The following is a 25,305-nucleotide window of genomic DNA, read 5'->3' as shown; positions in this document are numbered from 1 at the left end:
GATTCCACAAATATGCGTTAATATATGATATTTGTTTTTCTCTTTCTGACTTACTTCACTCCATATGACAGTCTCTACAAATGACCCAATTTTGTTCCTTTTTATGGCTGAGTAATATTCCATTGTATATATGTACCACATCTTCTATATCCATTCCTCTGTTGATAGACATTTAGGTTGCTTCCGTGTCTTGGCTATTGTAAATAGTGCTGCTGTGAACATTGGGGTGCATGTATCTTTTTGAATTAGAGTTTTCTCTGGATATATGCCCAGGAGTGGGATTGCTGTATAATATGGCAGTTGTATTTTTAGTTTTTTAAGGAACCTCCATACTGGTTTCCATAATGGTTGTACCAATTTACATTCCCACCAACAGTGTAGGAGGGTTCCCTTTTCTCCATACCCTGCCCAGCATTTATTGTTTGTAGACTTTGTGATGATGGCCATTCTGACCAGTGTGAGGTGATACCTCATTGTAGTTTTGATTTGCTTTTCTCTAATAATTAGTGATGTTGAGCATCTTTTCATGTGATTTTTGGCCATCTGTGTGTCTTCTTTGGAGAAGTGTCTGTTTAGATCTTCTGCCAGAGATAATGTTTTGATATTTTTCTCTGTACATTAGTTTTACCTGTCCTAAAATTTTACGTAAGTTGAATAGTGGAGTATATATGACACCACTTACGAATACAGGACAGAATATAATATGGGAAAGAGTATGCAGTCTTTTGTTTAAGGCCTCTTTCACTCAGCATAATAATTTTGAGATCCATCCATACTGTTGAGTATTTCATTAAATTATTCCTTTTTAGAGCTAAGCAGTAATCTATTGTATTACCTGTATATACCACAGTTTGTCCATCCTCCCATTGATGGACTCTCGAGATGTTTTGAGTTTTGGCTATTACAAATAAAACTACTGTGAACAATTTTTAGATCTTATTGTGAACATATGTTTTCATTTCTGTGTTAAATACCTGGGAAAAGAAGAGCTGTGCTATATGATAGATGATATATGGTTATTTTTATAACAAATTGTCAGAACTTTTGATTATAACATTTCACACCCCCACCAACAATGTATGCAAGTTATGGTTGCTCACACCCCCATCTGTATTTGGTTTTGTCATTCTTTTAATTTTAGCCATTCTTCTGGGTATGTAATAGAAACTTGGTAGTGGACACATATTTTTCAAAGAAAATTCATCTCTGGTTTACAGGTGCCAAGTAGTTTTGTTTCCATACTTCAAAAGCTAGTACTGATCAGCCTCGTGTTTTTACCCACTCTGCTGCTTTTACTGCTGATATGTGTCTGGGAAAGAAGCCCTATAAGCCAAACAGCCTCAGGCCCTTCAATATTGAAGATGCCCAGCAGGATCCTTCAGAACAAAATCTGCTAGATTTTCTCAACAATTTTGTGTCCGCTCCCAATGTCCTCTTTCAACTGGGACCAAATTGTTTTATATTTGGCATTTCCCAACATGATGATTGGAGCCTTTTCCTGTTTTAGTTATAAATGACGTTTTAGTCTCTATTTCTCATTGTTGTCACTAATTTTGGGGGAAAGTGAGAATTGTACATGGGCATTTACTTCATCATTTCCCCATCTTCTTTTAGGGAAATATTTAAAAGGAAAAGAATCAACAAGTTATATACAGTTTTTAAATTATGAAGCAACATTTCAAAAAGGCCTGTTAATTCCTAAATCCATTTTTATCTTCATATTCTAGTAGTGAGAATGGACCTATCTGCAATCCATTTTCCATCACTATATTTTTGAGTTTTGGATGATTTTGTTTTATTTTAATCTCTAATTGAAATTTCACCCCAAGCAGGGTTTTATTATTGGAAATTATAATGAGACTTTCCATGTAGTTGGCAGATTGGTTTCAAGGCTTTTTAATTTTTTTTCCTTCATTTTGTTTGGAAGCAGGAACAATCAGTTTCTAAGCTGTGACATGACAAAAGCTCCTACCAATTCTAATACACTGAAAATACAATTGAAGTAACTTGCTAGCCTGGGAAAAAAAACTAAATAAATGTGCATTATGATATTAACTTTTCATTTTTCAAGGCCCAGATTAGAGTTTATGTCTAAAAGTTAATATTCTGTTACTAAAAATTCTGATATCTAGGCAGTTTTCTAATTGAAAAGGCCAACTGGCTGTCAATGCTTGTTCTGAAAAAACACCATCCAGGATCCAACAAGCTTCTCCTCCCTTCCTTCCTCCCTCCCTCCCTCCTTTCCTTCCTTCCTCCTTTCTTTCCTTCCTTCCTTCCTCCCTCCCTCCCTCCCTCCTTCCCTTCCTTCCTTCCTTCCTTCCTTCCTTCCTTCCTCCACCTCTTCCTTCCTCCCTCCCTCCCTTTCTCTCTCTCTTTGTCTTTCATATATTCTTTCTTCTTTTCTCCCTATTTTCCTCTCTCTTTTTATTTTTTTATGGATCGCTTCCACATGTAGGCCCTGGAGGAAGTCTAATGATGTTCAAAGGTAACAACTTGATTTTTAAAAAAAATCTGGCAGTGGATGGGCTCTCTTCTGGCCTAGTGGCAGGTGAAGGCACCCTCCATATCACTTCTATGAACACATTTAAATACGCTGGTCCTTGTAAACCTTGTGGTAGAGCAGCTGTTTAACCCATTCGAGCTGTAGAAATAACAAATACCAACCAAATGAGAACATTCAAAGGCTATTTAGTCAGAGCTTGCTATAGCAGGGGAGTCAGCCACCATCACTAGAGTTTTGGCAAAGATTCAAAAGCAGGCAGATGAGTGGGAGCGCTTTATATTGGAAAAAGGGTAAGGCTTCAGGTATGCCTTCCCTGACTGGACAGAGATAATGGTCTGAATGCCTACAAGTGTGACAAATAGACAACAGGCTGGCTTCCTGGGCTGGTTACTATAGATAATGAGTTGATTTCCTGGGCTGGTTGCTGCAGGTTGGGGGTCAGAGCTTTATTTTTATGTATGGCCTGGCCATTGTCTATTTGTATATTCAGTCTCTCCAAACTGAAGGGTTGAAAACATTGTTTAGTGGGTACAGAGTTTCAGTTTTACAAGACGAAAAGAGTTCCGAAGATGGATGTTGGTGGGGGGTGGCATGAATGTACTTAATACCATAGAACTATACGCTTAAAAATGGTTAAGATGGTAAATTTTCTGTTATGTGAATTTTAGCACAATTTTTTAAAGAATTGGAAAAAAAAGAGAAACCTCTGCATAGGAACACAGTATGAATGGAACATTCCTGTCATTATGCAAACAATGCATAACTCTGAACAGACATTACAAACAGCCTTCATCTCAAAGATTCCAGTGCTTATGTTGTAATATAAGAACTGAGAAGTTGAGGAACAGCTATGAAGAAAGACTTTCAGCCAAAGAGTGATCTCTTTGGACCCATTACCTTGCATTCACAGTCAGATTGGATCGCCTCCCATTCTGAGCACCCCTCCTGAAGACTTTGAACAGTTTATCAATAATCTCTATGAAGAAATGTAATATTTATATGCAGCCCATTGGAACTCTAGTGAACACCAGAATTATCAGAGAAGAATATGTTAAAGAGCTCAAGGGCTACCGTGAAATATTTTTCTATGGCTTGCCAGTAAAACTTGTAGAAAAGTTTCCTGTTTCTACAAACTTAGTGTTCCTTTAGATTTCGTGACAACACACAAAACCTACAAATTCATGTGGGGGCATTTTTTTTTTTTTTTTGGCCACATCACACGACATGCAGAACTTCCCTGACCAGTGATTGAACCCATGCCTCCTGCAGTGGAAGCACGGAGTCTTAATCACTGGACCACCAGGGAAGTCCACAGGGGCATTCTTAAGTGCTTAAAAACAAAGAAATCTTCAAATGTCTTCTGTATCATGGGCATAATAATGATTTGTCTTTCCCCGAGAGACTCCTGAAATTTTGTCTTTGGACAAGGCTTTTTGGCAGATGGCACAGGAATAGTCAGCTTTGCCAGATATGGCAGTGATATTTATCTTTCATACTGTGAATACAAAGTTAAAAACTTGAAAAGAAATCTTCAAGTGACTCTTCAATTTTTAATAACTATTATATTCCTGAAATCTTGGGTATTTTGCTACTTCAATCCTGTAAGTGTTTAATCCATGAAACTGGACACAAATTTGGACTCTGACATTACCATTGGCTGGTGAGTCTAATGCAAGGCTCTAGCCACCTGGAAGAACCAGACCATGGGCTTCTAGACATTTGCCCTATCTACTTAGGTAAGTTACAGTGTGCTATTCATGTCAATATTGTAGAACGATTTGGAGAATAGGTGAGCTAGATTGATGATGAATCTACCAATACACCTGGAGTAACTGAAACATAAATTTGATAATACTTGTGGAAGCCCTTGAGAAATGGAGTGAATGTATAATGAAATGGTTTTCTGCTCTCCAAAATAAGAACTTTCAAATAGCGATAATTAAAATGAAATGCTTGCACATTAAAAATAAAAAATCTGGAAACTGCTGAAAAAGAATTTATATATAAAATTTAATCTGATTGAGTCCTTTTATTTAATGGTCTCCTTTTGCTTTCTATCATACCATCACTAGAAAAGCTGTCTGATGTGCATAGTTTATTTTATATTTAAATTAAATTAAATTAAATTTTTAATTTTAATTTTTTTTTTTTGGCTGAGCCACACAGCTTGTGGTATCTTAGTTTCCCAGACCAGGGATCAAACCCGTGCCCACTACAGTGGAAGCACAGAGTCCTAACCACTGGATCTCCAGGGAATGCCCAATGTGCACAGTTTAAACAGTGCTACTATGCAAGTCTTCAGACAAGGAATGTCTAACTTGAAGTCTACACACTAGGATTATAAATAACTGTATGATTTTACTTGTTGATTAGTGCTGGGTTAGAATATGAGGATTTTTTTCTATAAAAAATAAATATCAAGGACAAGTATACCCATACATTTCAGGGTGTGAGGCATTAGCAAAGAGATAGAAATTTGGACACTTTATAGCCACCTCCTGAAAGAATGGAGCCAACTAAAAGCAGATATACTCTTGTGGAAAAAGGAGAATCATTGGTAATTTGAGACTAGGATCTTTGAGAGATGGCCTAGGTGCAGATGAACTGGATCTCTAGGGAAGAACAGACTGGGTGAGCACCCACATGTTTGAAAGCATAATGTATTGCAGCGGGGCTTTGGACATGTTGAGGGTGATAAAAAAGATGCAGTTGGTCCTGTGTATCTGCATATTCAACCAAAGTCAAAAATATTTAGGGAAAAAATTCCAGAAATTTCCAAAAAGCAAAACTTGAATTTGCTGTGTGCTGGCAACTATTTACATAGTATTTACAACGATTTACATAGCATTTACATTGTGTTAGGTATTGTAAGTAATCTAGAGATTATTTAAAGTATATGGGAAGGGCCTTCCCTGGTGGCGCAGTGGTTGCGCGTCCGCCTGCCGATGCAGGGGAACCGGGTTCGCGCCCCGGTCCGGGAGGATGCCACATGCCGCGGAGCGGCTGGGCCCGTGAGCCATGGCCGCTGGGCCTGCGCGTCCGGAGCCTGTGCTCCGCAACGGGAGAGGCCACAACAGTGAGAGGCCCGCATACCACAAAAAATAAAAAAAATTAAAAAAAAATAATAAAGTATATGGGAAGATGTGCATAAGTTATATGCCAATACTATGCCATATTATATAAGGTACTTGAGCATTCGAAGATTTTGGTATCCTCGGGAGGGTCCTGGAATCAATCCCCTGTGGATACGGAAGGGCGACAGATATTTGAGACCATAAGAAAGACATAAGTTGAGACATTCAAAAGCGACCTGAGATGTATACAAAGATACAAAGAAGTAAATTGTACCAATATCTGCAGATGCAGATCAGTTGAACCAGAAAACTAACATGACACTCAAATACAACAGCCAGTCCAGGACACCTTCAATTACAATGGATGGAGGTAATTGATATTTTCAATTCTCACCCTGAGTTCAGAGAGAAAATCTTTTGAAAACTGAGAAAATGGGATTTTATTCCAATTCAAGAGAGTATCCCTGCAGTTGTGTCAGAAAAAGGAACTGCAGTTTTAGAGTTACCCCATCACTACCATCCTCCCCATAGTTCTCAAATAGACATGCACAGAATTAGGTTTAATTATATGCTTCTCCATAACTGTGTCAATGGTGGCAGTCAAACAAGTTTGGATTTTTAAGAATCACAAGACTCAAAAAGACAAGATTTACAAGTCTACCATTTATTGCAGGGAAAGGAAACAATAAGTCAAAGTTTTAGTTAGGATATGCATCACAGCCACAGGCTACCTCACAGCAAGAGTTTTGAAAGGTTGGAAGGAGGCTCCAATTGTCCTGTGTTTTTATTTTTGGATCAGGAATCATCAACGTTTGCATATAGCCAGTGATCTCAATATGGAGTCTTGGCCAGAGCTTATTACAGCTTTCTGGTCATATTAATCCTAGTTGACCAACCCCAGTGGCAGAGCCCTTGTGCAAACCATCAATACTGCTGCTGTTATCAGGTGTAAACCATCAATCAGGGGCAAACCATCAATCTCACTTTATAAACAGAGGGGGCAAGCTGGCACAAAACATGCTGAAACTTGCCTTGGACCCATGTTACAAAACAGTACTATTAATCATTATATTTCATTGATCCTGGGTCAGTACCATGCAGATGCATCTCATACTTCAGCAAAACATCTCAGGCCAATTCCAGGCCTGTTGGAATTAACCCTCAGAGCACAATAACCAAGAACAGTCTTTTTGTTTCTAATTGATCATTTGAATTACCCCTTTTGTCCATTAATACCAAGCTTCAGTCCTTTATCTTGGTTGTCTTTCAGGGCAGCCTCCTGTGCCTCCATTATCTCATTTTATAATTGTGATATTGTGATTTCTTGTAAGAAATATATTTGGTCTTTGACCCCACTCCTGGCACAGAACCCCTAAATCCCTTGGAATTCCCTGGGATAATATTGATTTAAATGTCTTTTGTTATGTTAATAAGGTGACTTTTGAAAAACCTTGAGGTAACTTAAGGATGGGGGCTGGTTGCTAGGGGAACCAACATGGTGGGGAGGGGTGAGGGAGGGAAGATTAGAGGGTTGGAACTTTCAGTCCCTCTCTTCAACCTCCAGAATGGGAGGGGCTAGAGATTGAATCAATTGCCAAAGTCCAATGATTATTTTTTCTTTATTCTTTTTTTTATTGAAGTATAGTTAATTTACAATGTTGTGTTGGTTTCAAGTGTACAGCAAAGTGATTCAGTTACACATATATGCATATATTGTTTTTCAGATTCTTTTCCATTATATGTTATTACAAGATAGTGAGCGTAGTTCCATGTGCTATACAGTAGGTCCTTGTTGTTTACCTATTTAAATATGGTAGTGTGTCCCTGTTAATCCCAATCTCCTAATTTATCTCTCCCACCACCCCTCCTATCCCCTTTGGTAACCATAAGTTTGTTTTCTATGTCTGTGAGTCTATTTCTGTTTTGTAAATAAGTTCATTTGTATCATTTTAAAAGATTCCACATATGAGTGATATCATATGATATTTGTCTTTCTCAATCTGACTTACTTCACTTAGTATGATAACCTCTATGTCCATCCATGTTGCTGCAAATGGCATTATTTCATTCCTTTTTATGGCTGAGTGATATATATATATACCACCTCTTCTTTATTCATCTGTTCATGGACATTTAGGTTGCTTCCATGTCTTGACTATTGTAAATAGTGCTGCTATGAACATTGGGGTGCATGTATCTTTTCGAATTAGAGTTTTCTCTGGGTATATGCCCGGGAGTGGGATTGCTGACTCATATAGTAGCTCTAGTTTTAGTTTTTTAAGGAACCTCTATACCGTTCTCCATAGTGGCTGTACCAATTTACATTCCCACCAACAGTGTAGGAGGGTTCCTTTTCCTCCACACCCTGTCCAGCATTTATTATTTGTAGACTTTTTAATGATGGCCATTCTGACTGGTGTGAGGTGTTACCTCACTGTAGTTTTGACTTGCATTTCTCTAATAATTGGTGATAATTGCCAACGTCCAATGATTTAATCAATCATGCCTATGTAGTGAAGCCTCCATAAAACTGCCAAATGATGGGGTTTGGAGAGCTTATGGGTAGGTGAACACATGAAAATTCAGGGAGAGAGGTAGGCCTGGCAAGAGCATGGAAGAGCTATGCCCCCTCCCCATGCCCTACCCTATGTATCTCTTCCATCTAGTCATTCCTGAGTTATATCCTTTTATAATAAACCAGTGATCTTGTAAGTAAAATGTTTCTCTTGAGTTTTGTGAGCTGCTCTCACAATTAGTCGAACCTGAGGAGGGAGTCTTGGGAACCTCTATCTATAGCCAGTTGGTCCCAAGAACAGGTAACAACCTTGGTTTGTGAGTGGCAGCTGAAGTCAGAAAGGGTGGAGTCTTGTAGGGCTGAACCCTTAACCTGTGGAATCTCATGCTATCTCTGGGTAGGTAGTGTTGGAATTGAAGTTGAATTGTAGGACACCCACCTGGTATCTGGAGAATTACCTGGTGCTGTGTGAGAAAACTCCCCTCCACACATTGGAAATTGAGTCTCAGAACCATTTTAATAATACTATCATAGTTGTTTTTCATTTGCTTATTTTTCAAAGTACCTTTTGCTAATCCTTCCTCAATACTCCACGAGCTCAGTAAAATGTTTTTCATTATTATTTTCTATATAGGCAAAAGTGTTAGATAATTTCCTAGTCTCTCTCTCTTGAATTATTATTATTATTATTATTATTTATTGTGCTTTCTGTTTACTGGTTTCTTTCTTACTTAGTTTACTTACATACTTTCCTGAAAAATAGAACATGAGAGAAAAGTGGTATGAGTTATTGTATGTCAAAAATATCTTTGTTTTCTTTATCCTTGATCGACAGGTTGGGCTGAATATAGTTTGCAACAACTGTCCCTCAAACTTTTTGTTTCATTTTCTTCTAGTTTCTTTGTTGCTGTTGAGAAGTTCATTGCCATCCTTTAGGCAGAGGTCCCTTTTTTTCACTCGAAAGCATTATGAGTATTTTCTATAAGCCATATTCATTTCTCTTATCCAATTGTTTTGGTTATCACCTCCAAAGCAATATTAATTAGTAGTACTGACCATGAAAACCTTTTTTCTTCAACATAACTCTTAGTGGAATACTTTTAGGTGTCCCCATTAATCATAAAATCACCTTTGTCCTCACACAAATGCTTTCCTATTTCACTACTGATGCCATGTAATTGGTGATCCTCTTTAATATGGTTAATTTCTACATTCATGCTCTGACTGCTATCTGCTCTCATTTCTCTGCAAGATGCTGTCTGATTTACTTAGTTCAGCATTTGGGTCTTTAACCTTTTCCTCTACAAACCAGTAGTGTTTTTAAACATTTGAGTTTCTCATATTAATTTTTTTTTAAAGTTCCTTGTTCTCAAGATGTTCTTCATATCTCTCTTTATTGAACATGTTAAATACACTTGCAGTATCTGCTTCAAAAAAATCCATCTATTTTCAGTCAACTACATTCTAGTCTCTATTTATACTCCTGCCAATGCTCTTGTCAAGAACATCAACAGCTATCTTGCTGATAAAGCCAACTTTTCAAACTTTATTTTATTTGATAAAACATAAGCATTCCAAAATGTTGATCATTTTCTTTTCCTTTTAAAAAACTCTTCCTTCAGTTTTTTATCACAACATATTATTCTGTTTTCTTTCTACAAATTCTAGTTGCTCCCTTTTGGTTTTTTCTTGTGGATGAATTTTATTCTGCCCATTCCTTGAATGTCGGAGTTCTTTGGGTTTCAGTTCTAGGCTCTTTCCTTTGCTTAAGTGGACAACCCTCTCTTTGGCAGTTCCACTACTCCCAGGACTTTATAGGCCATCTGTCATATAGCTAACATATAAGCTAACGTTTCCAAATGTTTACCTCCAGCCTAGGACTTTGCCTTCATCTCCAGGGGCAAAAAGCTAATAGCCTTATAGATATTTCCACTTGTATTTCTTATGGAAGCCTCAAACTGATTGTATCCAGTTACTATCAGAACTGTTCCTCACAAGTCTCTCTATCTTATTGAATAATAAATTCAGTTACCCTAATAATAAAATTATGCATTTTTCTTAACTGTTTTCTCTACCTTATGCCCAGTTTCCAATAAATCACCTAGTCTGTTGATTATACATTTTAAATGTCTTTATAAATCTTTCTTTTCTCAATATTTACTTCCCAGAAGAAACCAACATCCTTCTCATGAGCTGACTACTCATGACCAGATTCAAACTGAGATTTAAATCTCTTCTTGAAAATTTTCTTCGTATCTGGCTTAGGTTGCTCTCCTGTTTTCTTAAGCACCACAGACATCTGTGTATAATTACAGTGTATTGCACTGAATGGCAAATATTGACTTATTCATACTTTCCACTAGATTTTAAACTTTGTGAATGATTGAATCTTTCTTGCTAGTCATTGAAAAACTAGCAACTAGCAAAAATGGTAATATAGTGCACTCAATAAAAATAGCTCAAATTAATTAATGAAAACATCTTAAGTGATTTATTAGGTGTTGTCATTGCCAATGTTTATCATAGTCCAAAAGAGACAGAACATATTATATTTCCTTTAAAAAATTCTCCTGGAGGAAAAAACTTCAAAAGATGAAGAGGAGGAATTCTTAATATTATTGGGAAATCTATTAGCCAATATGTCTTTAAATTTTATCTTTGTTTAGTCATAAATCCATATAAAATTTTCATTATTTATTTTCTAATTAAGGCAAATTTAATATCAATGTAGTCTTTTTGACCAGACCTATTACTTAGATTTAAATGAGAGCATATTCACCCTCAATTTTGGCAAATTGAGATACTGAGTTTCATTACATATGCAATTGAATGTGAAGAAATCCAATTCATTCCAGTGGTGCCATCTTTAGGAATAGACAGTTAGTGATTGCCTTTACTGAAGATTGTGTGCTCCTTATATTTATTTATTTCTTCATATTTCAGAGTATGCGTGTATTGTGGTTGATTACATTAACGTCCTGATCCCTCACCTCTGCCTATATCCATGCACTTTGCTGTGTTTTTTGTAGCATCCTGGCTCTTAGCTTGCTTTGGCCTAAGGGATATTAGCATATGTGATGTTAAGCAGAGACTTGAAATGAGCTTGCACATTAGGTTATGCACTCTCTTGTGCCTCTGTTATTACCATGAAAACATTCCTGACCTAGTCTACTGGAGAATGAGAGACATTTGGGCACAGCCAAGTCACCCAGTACACCCCAGCCAAAGTCAGCCTAGATCAGTTGACCACCAGATCACCTCAGAACATGTGAGTGAGGCCCGTCAAGATGGGCAGAGCTGCTTAGCTGACTTCCAGTGAAGCGTGTGCACAATGAGTGTTTACTGCTGTATGCCACTGAGGTTTTGTAGCTGTTTGTTATGCAGAAAAAGATAACTGGTACATTGCATTCCTTTCTATATTCAAAGTTCATTCAAAGTAGTTTCTGAAGAAACATTAAAAAGTTACTCTTATGTAAGTAGCAAACTTGAAATCAATTTCTTTAAATAATTGAACAAAGTGATAAAAAATATTCTGACCCTGTCAATAAACCATAAACAAAAGAAATTGAAGGAGTATTTAATAGTTCAAAATCTCTCTTTGAGTATATTGAACATCCCTTTTTCATTACTTTGGCTCTAAAGCAGGAGCCAGGTGGCAGAAACAATGTTACCTGTAAAATATTTCCTCTTCCTGGATCCAGGTGACTTCATTTACCTTCCTCTTTTGCATTTTGGCTAGACTTGTATACTTGAGTTTTTACCTATAAGGATATGAGAGAAGTGATGTGTTATTTATGGTTCAAGGCAATTAAGGATGGGTATGGGTTCTCCATGTTCACTCTCTCTCCCTCATGTACAGCTGAAAGTGAATAAATTTTAGTAGTGGGTTTTTTTCAAAAAGAAATCCAAATCCACAATGCACTTTTGAGGGAAAGTCACCAGGCAGAACCAATGGATCTGAATTGGACTGTGACATGAGCAAGAAGTAGACTTTGGTCTATTTGTGTATTGTGGCCACTAACATTAATTATCCTAACTAATACAAGGTTACATTCTCAAAATCCTTTAAATACTATGCAGGTGAATGTTCTAGGTGTAAAATTGTACTCATTATCTACTGCTGCATAATATATTTACCCCAAAACTTAGTAACTTGAAACAACAGTATGGATTATTTCATAGTTTCTGTGGGTCAGGAATTTAGGAGTGGCCTCAGTAAGTGGTTTTGTCTTAAGATCTCTCATGAGGTTGCATTCATCAGGTTGGTTGGGGCTGCAGTCATTCAAAGCTGGAAGATATGCTTCCAAGCTCACTCATGTGGTTGTCGGCCAACTCCACTTCCTTGCCGTGTGTGTGTCACTCCATAGGCTTCTTTGAGAGTCTTCACGACAAGGCAGCTAGCTACTCCCAATAGCAAATGATTCAAGAGAGAAAATGCCACAGTCTTTTATAATTGAATCTCAGAACTGCTGTACCATTACTTCTTCTGTATTCTATTGGTCACACAAGGCAACTCTGATACAGTGTGGGCATGAATACTGGGAGAAGGGGATCCCTGGAGAATATCTGAGCATCCTTGTAGCTACCACAAACACAATAGAGAATGGGGAGGCTTGAGATGAACTGGTGAGTGAATGCCCTACTCAAGTAATTCTTTTTATAATTTTAGAACACTGTATGGGTCATAAAAGCAAATCTGTGGGTCTCATTACAACTGGAAGGAAATACTCTTTTAAAAACACTGTATGTGTCAAGGGAAAAGGTGGGTAACAGGATGTTTCAGTGAAAGAGAAAATGATATACTATTGGAATATGTGTTATTTTCAAGTTGTATGAAGAGAGAAAAGAGAAAATGTCCTTTCTGTGTATCTTTGACTTGAAATGGTAAGATCTTATTTTATTTCAGTTGGTGTTGAGGGGTAGGTGGTATAATTGTTTCAAGCTGAGTACTTAGTAGCTATCATTATAGGCACATTAAGATAATGTAAAAATGTAATTTGCATAAAATGTCATCATAATAATCTTTAAGTCATTTTGCCCACTGTAAAGAGGACACAAAAGAAAGCCATATGGGTAAAATTTTAATTCTTACTGCTTGTTTAAAAAAAAAAACATAAAAATTGTGCTCATACCTTGATTCTCATGAATGTACAATAGGTCTCCCATTTTTAGCCATATATTCAGTATTTGCCAAAAAAAAAGTAGGAGTTGGAAGAACATAACTATAAAAATAATTCCCATGTACGTGGCTCACCAACTGAGAAAAAAAGAGGTGGGTTGAATATTAAGGAATATAAAAGCAAAACAGTATATATTATAATTTCTGGAACTTGGAGAAAATAGAGGTGCATTTCTAAAATACATTAAGTTAATGGCATCTGTAATTGATAGAGACAGAAGGAAGAATTCAGAATCAGAGGAGAGAAAGGCAAGAAAATTGGAAAATAGATTTTGTTCTATTTTAAATGTCACAATTTTTTTTCAGCTTACATATAGATCCCACATCCTTATTATTATGGATGTGTGGTGTGTTTGTGTGTATGATCTTTAATCACACAGTTAACAGTAAAACATATATATGCTTATCTTTCTAATGTGACAGAGTTCATTTTCATGTTTTCTAGAGCAATTACCAAAACTCTGTATTAGAAAAACTCTCATGGCAGATGAAGAAAATGAATTATAGCTCATATTGATATCCCCCAAAGGGAGTTCTATTAAAATGGAAATGACCATTGAAGATGTCCAGATTAGGTAAAAATACTGGACGATAAAAAAGGCAGCATCATGGTTTTTATTTGGTATAATGAATAACTACTTCAAATTTCTGTAATGGTATCTTGGCTGCCAATAATGGCAGAAGAGCTGTTCAATAAAACAGACATTTTAAGATATCTAACATATACCTGTTTAGGTGGAAATCAGAACAGATTGTTTTAGAAATCAGTATATAGTATTGATTTTGTGCTCTATAAGCATATAATACTGACTCCACTTTCAACTTTTCATAACAGTTTGTGGGTCATCGTTAGGGTATGGGGGCAGAATACTGATCTTGGACTTGACCTAGACCTGGAGCTCCTATTTTTGGCTGTGCAATATCTGGTGATCTGAGGCTCAGATCAACAATTGTGAAATGAAGGTAATGACGCTTGCCTCAAAGAACAGTTGTGAGGGTTAAATGAGCAACACATTTGCAAATAATTTGGAACTTGAGAAGTCTTATGCAAATGTTGGTTATTAACACATATCTCCAACCTATACTGGAAAACAGTTTTTCTCCTTTTCTGCTTTATTTTCCTTCCTTTCTACCATTTTGTGCCTCTGTCGCTGCTGCTGTCATAGGACTGTATCTAAACAGTTCCTGCGCTTATAGCCTACTGTTTCTGATACGCTGGGCACTAAGAATCAAAATTAAACAAAAAGCAAACTCTCTGAGTTGCTTGTTGGAATTTTTGCATTAAATAAATAAGGCTGTAATTTAAAGACTCTGGTGTAAAACAGGAGGCAATAATTGTGCAGTAAACTGGTAGCCTTGTTTGGAATGATCTGGATCATGTATTTATTTGTCTCCTGGTTCCTGTTGAGTTCCAGAAAGATGAAATCTAAGAAGTGTGAAACAAGAATAAATGAAATGTTATAGTATTGTGGATATGTGGATATTATATATGAATATATAAATATATTTGGGGATATATAAAATGACACAGCTCTTCCCTAGGTAACAATATGTCCATGTGGAGTTTGCTTACTATTTCCCAAATCTAATGCCTTATCTCATGTCATTCTCACATCTGAATGGACTCAAGAAAAATAAAACAAATTTTACTTCTAAAATAATTCCCAGATACTGCCACACTAAAGTTCCAGTATAATATTTGTGTCATCAATAATAGGCTGAAATGTACAAGATGTTTAATAAATATCCAATCAGGTAAATAGTGTAATATATGTATTTCTGAAAACCCCTTCCACTGTCTCCTTTAGCTCCTGTGGATAGCAGTGTCAGAGAATGTAATACAGTGCCCCATACAGGATGATTTTCTTGAATGTCTCCCACACTAGTCTGTAAATGCCTTTAGAGTGCAAATCACATCCCGTTCTCCTTGCATTCCAGATACTAGCATAAGACTGATATTTAGTAGTTCTCAATAAAGGTTTTTGAATGGATGAATCAAAGATGAGAGCAAAGAGGAGGGATGACTAATATAGCCAAAAGTAGTCAGAGAAAAATTCACATATAGTATTAACATTTAATCTCTCTCTCTCATTTTGATTTTTTGTTATTTGGATTTTATTTTCTATTGTTTACAAATTCATTTAGGAATAATAAACATATCATTGATGCCACCTATTGTAAGTGTTCAATTCAATCATTTTTGGTAAATCTGTGCAGTTGTGAATCTATCACTACAGTCCACTTTCAGAACATTTCCATCACATCAAAAAGTTTCCATTTTCCCTTGTGCAGCCAATCCTCACTCCCACTCCCAGCCTCAGGCAACTAACTACTCATCTACTTTCTGTATCTATAGTGTCTTTTTTTTTTTTTCCCTAAAAATTTCATATATATTGAAAAAACAAGCTATGGTCCTTAGTGACTGCCTTCTATCACTTAGCGTAATGTTTTCAAGATTCATCCATGTTGTAACATGTATCAGGATTTCATTCTTCTTTTGCTCAAATGTATTCCATTGTATGTATATATCACCTTTTGTTCATCCATTCATCTTGGTTTTGCAGACCTACCCTTTTTTGGGTTTAATCTTTCTTTGATCTCTGATAGTTTTGGGAGTAATTCCTGAGTCTGGCTGCCCCCAGATCCTGGAAGGAGCCTTTTTATAAGCTTCCCAAGAGGCTTTCTGGTTTTCACACTTAGCTTTTAATTGTCAATTAATCACTCTACGCCTCTTTTAAAAACTTTTCCCCAAGTGTCAATTATATTTAACATTATCTATTTCCACTGTCTTTTAAAAAATTTATTATTATTATTTATTATTATTATTTTATGGCTGCATTGGGTCTTCATTGCTGCGTGTGGGCTTTCTCTAGTTGTGGTGAGCGGGGGCTACTCTTCTCTGTGGTGCATGAGCTTCTCATTGCAGTGGCTTCTTTTGTTGCAGAGCACGAGCTCTAGGCGTGTGGCCTTCAGTAGTTGCAGCACATGGGCTCAGTAGTTGTAGTGCATGGGCTGTAGGGTGCGCGGGCTTCAGTAGTTGTGGCGCAAGGGCTTAGTTGCCCCGTGGCATGTGGGATCTTCTTGGACCAGGGCTTGAACCCTTGTCCCCTGCATTGGCAGGTGGATTCTTAACCACTCCACCATCAGGGAAGTCCCTCCACTGTCTTTATAGAAACTACTCCCTTCATTTTTCTCAAATGCCTGATACACAATGACACCTACTCATTCATTTCCTTTCACTAGAGTACCACCCCAGTTAACCACAGTTAAAGTTTTTTAATTTCACGGTTACCTGTTGCAGGGAATATGTGTGCTCTACATACCAATAGTGATGGAGTTGTCATTGCCAGTTGAACAGTTGAAGATCCTATCTTAGTATTTGGTCTCTTGGACCACTCTTGGCCCAACTATCAATGGTGGGGTTCTCCAAGAAGCAGACTCTAAGATGAAGATTAGTGTGCAACTTTTTATTAGGGAGTGCTCTTGGCATCAACAACTGTCAGAAGGAAGTGGAGGAAGCAGGATTTGTCAGAAGGGGAGGTTGGGCTGTGATGCAGTGTCAATGAAAGCTTCATACAACTGAATGGAGCTCTGAAGCTGAGAGGGATGGCCCTGTAAAGTTGTCCAAAGTTGAAGCAAGGGAAGCATACCCTTGTATTGATCAGTGAGAATGACTTTGAGCAAGATAACTCCATCAGTGGAGACAGTTCTTAAGGAGGGCTCCTCTTTTAAGAGTAAGAGATTAGGGTTGTCTATCAACACTGCTCATTGCAGCTGGGGGAATAAATCCTTCTGTCCTAAAGGGGAATCAAGATGGTATATCACAGCATCATAGAATCAAAAGGATTTTCTCACTGATGACATGAAGGGCATAAGGTAAACTGAGGCATGAATCCAAGGTTTTTGGCCTGAGCAACTAGAAGGATGGAGTTGTTGTTAACTGAGACGGCAAAGGCAATAAGTGAAGTTTTCTGAGGGGGATTTCAGGAATTTAGTTTAGGCCATGTTGTGTGTGAGATGTCGATTAAACCTCCAAGTAGATATGTCAAGTTGACAGTTGGATATATAAGACTGTCAAAGACTCAGGATGATTTTATTAATAACTGCCAGTATTTTTCAACTGCACTTTCCCATTCTTGTGTTGTTATTTTGTTTTCTGGTGACCTTTGAAAATATTTTCAATCAACTTCCTTAGTACAAGTACCTGGTTGTTCCATTTACTGAAATCTTGGAAATCTAAGCATAACTTTTTTTATATTTTCACACTTGAATGGCAACTTGAGTACATATTAATTCCTGTGGAATGCGAAAATGCCCTTATTACTTTTTTCATGCATAGTTATTTATGACTATTTCTAGACTATTTCTCTTCACTTCAGCTGTAGTGTATTGTCATAGAACCCATGCTTTAGTTATTGTTTGTAAATTCATGCTCGAACATAATCAACAGCAAAAATCTACCTACACCCTGTGTTTTAAGACGTTCAAAATGTGTTGATTGATTTTGGCTTTTTCTCAATCACTGAGGCCAATAAGAACTTACTTATTAAGATGGGGCATCTGCTGATATTTAAAAAGCTCAATAGTATTCTTGGTTAATATTTTGTCCCAAATATACAGATTTATTTAGGATGGTTAATATCAAATCAGCTGTTAACATTTTTGTCTTATCTCTGTTGTTATAAGAAGTCATATAAAATACTTCTGGTCTTAGAATATGTTCTTTTCTTATTTTTCGGTTTCAAACACTACTCTTGTTGGGCAGTTAGGAATAAGACTAGTAAATCTTTCAGTCACTCAAATATCTTAATATCAACCTAGAATTTTTAATTTGTGTATTAAAGATGAACAGAGGTTTATCACATAGAAAGTGGTAAGGAACACAAGTAGCAAAGAATAGTAAGTCCTAAATAATAATATCACAGGTTGTGTACAAGGAAATGTGAAGTCAGAGTGAGGATATGGGCAGAAACAGACCTATTTTTATACTTAATTCCAGATATATATAATACATTTCATATGTATATATAAATATATATCTGGCTTTAGGTTCACAGAAATTCTTTACTCTTACACTAGCCAGGTAGTAAGGAGTTTTATATGCTGACTACACTTTCATACCTATTTCTACTGTTGAGCTTAGCATCAATAACAAAATTCCACAGCTTGGTAGACAGATCTAGGACTTTGAAAAATTACAGGCAATAATTATGGTGAATATGTTCCTACAGGTTAAATCCTATGGTCCTCTCTTAGAAATACTCATTCAATGACACTTCAATAACAAGACCATGAATTAAATTAGGAAGAGAAACTAAGTCTTTAAAAAGGTGTTACTTTTTCAAAGTCAATGATAGTGACTATTTGGAATAGAGCCCTGGTGCCTTGTGTACCAGTGCAGAGCTATTTCCAGTATTCCTCATGACCACAAAATCCAAGGCTTCGATTTGACATTTATTTTCTGTTGTGGACATTGATTTCCTAGGGAAAAAATGAAATGTGCTGTTGTGGTCCTGTGTGCTTTATTGACCAAATAAACTCTAATTGATTAAGAAGGCTTATGTACTATCCTTTAGTTTGTATATTACTGCAAATTTATTTCAATAAGCTTCTTCAGTGATGGCTGATTACAACTACATATATTAATAAACAGTACTACTAATGTACAAACAGTTATTACAGATTTATATGTTTTATAGGCCTGCCTTAGCCCAAATAAAACCTTCAGTGTATTTTATAGTACTTCATGAGGAGCTTTATAATTAAGCTTATGTTTAATTGGGAAGAAGCATGACAATACAATGCAGTTCCTCGAATCCTTCGATTTTTGCTGACTGCATTGAAAACTACAGAAGCCAAAGAACGCTACCAGATGTATTTATGACTAAGTTATAAATGATGCCTTTCGTTAAATATTTTTCTAAAAATCTTGGTTAAGTTAAAAATTTTTTTCATCCCACCCAAGATATTGAAGACTCAAAAACTATTACATTTCTCTTCAATATTTCTTATCCCCACATTTCATTTAATATTAGCTTAGTTAATTTTTCCTGTCTATTGATTATTATGAGCAAACTGGGTATAATTCAGTTTACTTAGGTATGCTAAATTAACCATTCTTGGCTACAAACAAAATTAATTTAGTGTAAACACGTTTTTGGGGAGAGAGATATAATACTAGCCACTAAGTGGAGATAAAGATGAATTCCTTTATAATTTTCCTGGTCTCCACTGACAGTATCCACTGCAACGTAGAAAAACTTAATAGAAAAATGATTTTGTTACCCTGTGTAACCTTGACTGTTGCTTCTTATTTTATCTCCCCTAAGCTGTATTAAAGTAGGGATAGGATGTGGAAAATATCCAGCAGCAAATAAAGTGTCTATTGCTTTTAAATATTTTAAACTAGAGCCTTATTTTGACAATCATGGTAAATTGCCTTGCTGTCACAAACTCTATATCCAACTTCGAATTGTAAAACACTACAGGGCACACAAAATAAACCTTCTTAACTCAATCATTCTGCATTACTAGGACTCCTACTGAACGGCATGATTCAGGTCTATCTACTTCATTGAGCAATACCATTAAACAAGAGAATATAATCAATATTTTTAGAACACTTTAGCCCACAGAAGAATACAACTTTTTTTCCAAGTCCACAGGAACATATTCCCAGACACGCCATATCCTAAGCCACAAAACTAACCTCAAAAAATGTAAAGGAATTAAAATATAATGTATGCTCTTTGACCATCAGGTAATCAAACTAGAAATCAATAACAGAAACAGGAAAATCTTCAAACACTTAAAATTAAATAGCACACTTCTAAGTATTTTATAGGTCAAAGAAGAAAACTCAAGAGAAGTAAAAAATACATCAAACTGAATGAAAATGAAAATGCAAGATATAAAAATTTGTGGGACACAGATAAAGTAGTACTGAGAGTGAAGTTTATAGCACTAAATGTTTGCATTACAAAAGAGGAAAAGTCTTATCAATAATCCATGCACCCATTTCAAGCAACTAGAAAATAACAAAATATATCCAAAACAAGCAGAGAGTGATAATAAAGATAAGACCAGAAATCAATTAAATTGGAAACACAAAACAATAGAGGAAAACAACAAAAGCAATTGCTGGTTCATTGAAAAGATCAATAAAATTTATAACTACCATAAAATGGAGAGGAAAAAATTTTACTAGCATCAGGAATGAATCAGTAGATATCATTACAGATGAATAAGGGGATACTATGTACAACTAACAAAATCTGTGCAGGATCTGTATGCAGGAAACTACAAAATCCTAATGAAATAAAGAGAATCTGAGTAAATGGACAAACATGCCATGTTCTTGGAAGACTGACTGACCATAGTAAATATGTCAGTTCTCCCCAGATTGGTCTATAGGCTGAACACAATTGAGTCTATCATTATTTAAAAAACAAAACAGGAGGAGACCTTCAAGATGGCAGAGGAATAAGATGTGGAGATCACCTTCCTCCCCATAAATACATAAAAAATGCATCTACTTGTGGAACAACTCCTACCGAACACCTACTGAATGCTGGCAGAAGACCTCAGACTTCCCAAAATGCAAGAAAATCCCCACGTACCTGGGTAGGGCAAAAGAAAAAAGAAAAAACAGAGACAAAAGAATAGGGATGGGACCTGCATGTCTGGGAGGGAGCTGTGAAGGAGGCAAAGTTTACACACACTAGGGAGCCCCTTCACTGGTGGGTCGGGGATGGTGGGTGGGGGGGAAGCTTCAGAGCCATGGAGGAGAGTGCTGCAACGGGGGTGCAGAGGGCAAAGTGGAGAGATTTCTGCACAAAGGACCATTGCCGACCAGCACTCACCAGCCTGAGAGGCTTCTCTGCTCACCCACCGGGGCAGGTGGGGACTGGGAGCTGAGGCTCGGGCCTTGGAGGTCAGACATCAGGGAGAGGACTGGGGTTGGCGGCGTGAACATAGCCTGAAGGGAGCTAGTGAGCCACAGCTTGCTGGGACAGGGTTGGGGAAAAGTCTGGACCTGCTGGAGAGGCGAGAGACCTTTGTTTCAGGGTGCGCAAGGAGAGGGGATTCCTTCCCCATGTGCCCATAGAAGGCAGAGCACCACCTAAATGAGCTCCAGAGATGGGCGCAAGCCATGGCTATCAGCTCGGACCCCAGAGATGGTCATGAAGTGCTAAGGCTGCTACTGCTGCCACCAAGAATCCTGTGTGCAAGCACAGATCACTACCCACACCACTCTGGGAGCCTGTGCAGCCCGCCACTGCCAGGGTCCTGTGATCCAGGGACAACTTCCCTGGGAGAATGCATGACTCACCTCAGGCTGTTGCAACATCATGCCAGCCTCTGCCACCTCAGTCTTGCCCCACATTCCAATTATGACTACCGTACCCATCCCTCCCCCTGGCCTGAGTAAGCAAGAAAGCCCTAATCAGCTGTTGCTTTAAACCCCTCCTGTCTGAGCAGGAGCAGAGTCCTGAGGGCAGCCTACACACAGAGGTGGGGCCAAAACCAAAGCTGAACCCCAGGAGCTGTGCAAACAAAGAAGAGAAAGGGAAATTTCTCTGTGAAGCCTCAGGAGCAGCACATTAAATCCCCACAATCAACTTGATAAATGCTTCATCTGAAGAATACCTGAAAAGACAACGAATGTTCCCAAAATTGAGGTGGTAGACTTTGGGAGAAACTGCAGACTTAGAATTTGCTTTTTGAGTCTAATTTGTTTCTGGTTTTATGTTTATCTTAGTTTAGTATTTAGAGCTTATTAACATTGGTGGATTTGTTTATTGGTGTGGTTGCTCTCTTCCTTTTTTTGTTTTTTTTTTATGTATATATTTTTTCCTTTTTCTCTTTTTGTGAGTGTGTATGTGTATGCTTCTTTGTGTGATTTTGTCTGTATAGGTTGGCTTTTACCATTTGTCCTAGGGTTCTGGCTATCCATTTGTTTGGTTTTTTGGTTTGTTTTCTTTTCTTTTCTTTCTTTTTTTTTTTTTTTTTTTTGCGGTACGCGGGCCTCTCGCTGTTGTGGCCTCTCCCGTTGCGGAGCACAGGCTCCGGAAGCTGCCATGGCTCGTGGGCCTAGCTGCTCCGCAGCATGTGGGATCTTCCTGGACCGGGACACAAACCCGTGTCCCCTGCATTGGCAAGTGGACTCTCAACCGCTGCGCCACCAGGGAAGCCCTGTTTTCTTTTCTGTTCTTTCTGTTGCTTTTTGATGCTTGTTTTGTTTTTCTTTCTTCCTTTTCTTCTGAGCCGTGTGGCTGGCAGGGTCTTGGTGCTCCAGCCAGGTGTTGGGCTGAGCCTACAAGGTGCAAGGGACGAGTCCAGGACATTGGACCACCAGGAACCTCATGGCCCCATGCAATATCAATGGGTGAGATCTCTCCCAGAGATCTTAGTCTCAACACTAAGACCCAGCTCCACCCAACGGCCAGCAAGATCCAGTATGAAGCGCCATGACAAACAACTAGCAAGACAGGAACACAATCCCACCCATTAGCAGAGAGGCTGCCTAAAATCATAATAAGTTCACAGACACTCCAAAACACACCAGTGGACGTGGCCCTGCCCACCAGAAGGACAAGATACAGACCCACCCACCAGAACACAGGCACAGTCCCCTCCACCAGGAAGCCTACACAAGCAACTGAACCAACATCACCCAGTGGGGGCAGACACCAAAAACAATGGGAACTATGAACCAGCAGCCTGTGAAAAGGAGACCGCACAAACAGTAAGTAAAACAAAATGAGAAAAGACAGAACTATGCAGCAGATAAAGGAGTAAGGTAAAAATGAGCCACACCAAACAAATGAAGGGGAAATAGGCAGTCTACCTGAAAAGGAATTCAGAGTAATGATAGTAAAGATGATCCAAAATCTTGGAAATAGAACGGAGAAAATACAAGAAATGTTTAACAAGGACCTAGAAGAACTAAGGAGCAAACAAATAATGATGAACATCACAATAAATGAAATTTACTCTAGAAGGAATTAATAGCGGAATAACTGAGGCAGAAGAGATAAGTGACCTGGAAGATAAAATAGTGGAAATAACTACTGCAGAGCAGAATAAAGAAAAAAGAATGAAAAGATTTGAGGACAGTCTCAGAGACCTGTGGGACAACATTAAACACACTAACATTCGAATTATAGGGGTCCCAGAAGAAGAAGAGCAAAAGAAAGGGTCTGACAAAATTTTGAAGAGATTATAGTTGAAAACTTCCCTAACATGGGAAAGGAAATAGTCAAGTCTGGGAAGTTCAGAGAGTCTCATACAGGATAAATCCAAGGAGAAACATTCCAAGACACATATTAATCAAACTATCAAAAATTAAATTCAAAGAAAAAATATTAAAAGCAGCGAGGGAAAAGCAACAAATAACATACAAGGGAAGCCCCAGGAGGTTAACAACTGATCTTTCATCAGAAACTCTGCAAGCCAGAAGGGAGTGGCAGGACATATTTAAAGTGATGTAAGGGAAAAGTCTACAACCAAGATTACTCTACACAGTAAGGATCACATTCAGATTCGACGGAGAAATTAAAACCTTTATAGACAAGCAAAAGTTAAGCGAATTCGGCACCACCAAACCAGCTTTACAACAAATGCTAAAAGAACTTCTCTAGGCAGGAAACACAAGAGAAGGGAAAGACCTACAATAGCGAACCCAAAACAATTAAGAAAATGGTACTAGGAACATACATATCGATAATTACCTTAAATGTAAATGGATTAAATGCTCCAACCTAAAGACACAGACTGGCTGAATGGATGCAAAAACAAAACCCATATATATGCTGTCTACAAGAGACCCACTTCAGACCTAGGGACACATACAGACTGAAAGTGATGGGATGGAAAAAGATATCCCATGCAAATGGAAATCAAAAGAAAGCTGGAGTAGCAATACTCATGTCAGACAAAATAGACTTTAAAATAAAGACTATTACAACTGTAAAAAATAAAAACACATGGATGCTAAACAATATGCTACTCAATAACCAAGAGATCACTGAAGAAATCAAAGAGGAAATCAAAAAATACCTAGAAACAAATGACAATGAAAACATGACGATCCAAAACCCATGGGATGCAGCAAAAGCAGTTCTAAGCAGGAAGTTTATAGCAATACAATCCTACCTCAAGAAACAAGAAAAATCTCAAATAAACAACCTAACCTTACACCTAAAACAATTAGAGAAAGAAGAACAAAAGACCCCTCAAAGTTAGCAGTAGGAAAGAAATCATAAAGATCTGATCAGAAATAAATGAAAAATAAATGAAGGAAGCAATAGCATAGACCAATAAAACTAAAAGCTGGTTCTTTGAGAAGATAAACAAAATTGATAAACCATTAGCCAGACATATCAGGAAAAAAAGGGAGAAGACTCAGATCAACAGAATTAGAAATGAAAAAGGAGAAGTGAGAACTGACACTGGAGAAATACAAAGGATCATGAGAGACTACTGCAGGCAACTATATGCCAATAAAATGAACAGAGACTACTGCAGGCAACTATATGCCAATAAAATGAACAGAGACTACTGCAGGCAACTATATGCCAATAAAATGAACAGAGACTACTGCAGGCAACTATATGCCAATAAAATGAACAGAGACTACTGCAGGCAACTATATGCCAATAAAATGAACAGAGACTACTGCAGGCAACTATATGCCAATAAAATGAACAGAGACTACTGCAGGCAACTATATGCCAATAAAATGAACAGAGACTACTGCAGGCAACTATATGCCAATAAAATGAACAGAGACTACTGCAGGCAACTATATGCCAATAAAATGAACAGAGACTACTGCAGGCAACTATATGCCAATAAAATGAACAGAGACTACTGCAAGCAACTGTATGGCAATAAAATGAACAAGCATAAAGAAACAGACAAATGCTTAGAAAGGTACAATTTTCCAAGACTGAACCAGAAAGAAATAGAAAATATGAACAGAAAAATCACAAGCACTGAAATTGAAAGTGTGATTAAAAATCTTCCAACA

At 37.5% G+C, this 25,305-nt stretch overlaps 1 pseudogene; it reads left to right on the top strand.

Annotated features, from left to right (window-relative positions):
* The first annotated feature begins 3,249 nt into the window (after positions 1 to 3,249).
* On the top strand, positions 3,250 to 4,292 carry LOC102992716 (archaemetzincin-2-like; annotated as a pseudogene).
* Positions 4,293 to 25,305: the final 21,013 nt, after the last annotated feature.

This window comes from Physeter macrocephalus, chromosome 21 (genome assembly GCF_002837175.3).
Source record: "Physeter macrocephalus isolate SW-GA chromosome 21, ASM283717v5, whole genome shotgun sequence".
In the NCBI taxonomy this organism is placed as follows: domain Eukaryota; kingdom Metazoa; phylum Chordata; class Mammalia; order Artiodactyla; family Physeteridae; genus Physeter; species Physeter macrocephalus.
Note: the sequence above shows the minus strand (reverse complement) of the source record. Positions and strands in the feature narration are given on the sequence as shown.